The sequence below is a fragment of the Cervus elaphus genome, chromosome 28 (assembly GCF_910594005.1).
Source record: "Cervus elaphus chromosome 28, mCerEla1.1, whole genome shotgun sequence".
Lineage (NCBI taxonomy): Eukaryota > Metazoa > Chordata > Mammalia > Artiodactyla > Cervidae > Cervus > Cervus elaphus.
The window spans coordinates 20,517,381-20,518,349 of NC_057842.1; the positions used below are offsets into that span (position 1 = coordinate 20,517,381).

At 39.4% G+C, this 969-nt stretch overlaps 1 non-coding gene across 1 annotated transcript; it reads left to right on the forward strand.

Moving 5' to 3' along the window:
* Window positions 1-515: 515 nt before the first annotated feature.
* Window positions 516-587, forward strand: TRNAA-UGC. The gene has a single exon. It is a non-coding gene; the product is annotated as a tRNA-Ala (tRNA).
* Window positions 588-969: the final 382 nt, after the last annotated feature.

A 969-nucleotide genomic window follows, 5' to 3' on the forward strand; every position in this document is an offset into this window, starting at 1 on the left:
AGTCTAATTTGAAGACCATGATAGGAGCAAAGATTTGACAAGTCTGTGATTGGAGCATGTTTTCCAGAAGTGATTGAGAGAGTAGTGTTTAGGGGGGTGTTTTTTGTTTGTTTGTTGTTAGCTAGCAGGTGAGCATAGTAGGTGAAGCTCAGCAGTTGAAATGGGAAACAGTCTGTCTCTCGGACAGGAAGAGGTAGTTGGAGGAGAAGCTCTAAGAAACCAAAGGAAGGTACTCAAGAGAGAATTAATATTTACACTCTGAAAAGTAACCAAAATACCTGGGTAGGATTCTAATACCTCGGAAGCCTATAGCAAGAGAAGCAGCTGGATTCTAGGTGACAGCAGAGGAATCTAATAGAAAACACTGGCGTTGTTCCCTGAATCTGAAGATTGTTCGTTATCCTCCAGAATATTTTTCTTCTGATTTTACCATGTTTGCTGCTTTGTTTTCCCTTACAGTTCAGGAGTCCTGTTATTGCTTACAAGGTGCTGCTTAACAACCTTTCATGGAAGTAGGGGGTGTAGCTCAGTGGTAGAGCATGTGCTTTGCATGCACAAGGCCCTGGGTTCAATTCCCAGCACCTCCATCTGTCCAGTTTTCTCACAGCTAAGATTTTTCAACATGACAATGCCCTTGAAGCTAAGCAGTACAACAAATATTATCCTCTTCTTATAAAGAAGAAACAAATTTTGATCATTTCCCTTCAATCTAGACCTCCAAATTACCTTTATCGAAAATATTGTAAAAAGCAGAGAAGAGCAAACAGCCACCATGACACATATTTACCATCTGCTGCCAGATCCACTGTACTTAAACCTTAATGTTACCATAAATATCATGCTCCACAGAAGAACCATATTTGTTATAATATTAACCTTTTAAACTTTTTGCATGTAACACTTCATCCCACCAGATTTTTGAGTAAAAGCCCTGCTCCAGAAAGCTGCAATACACTTATTCTTTTACTT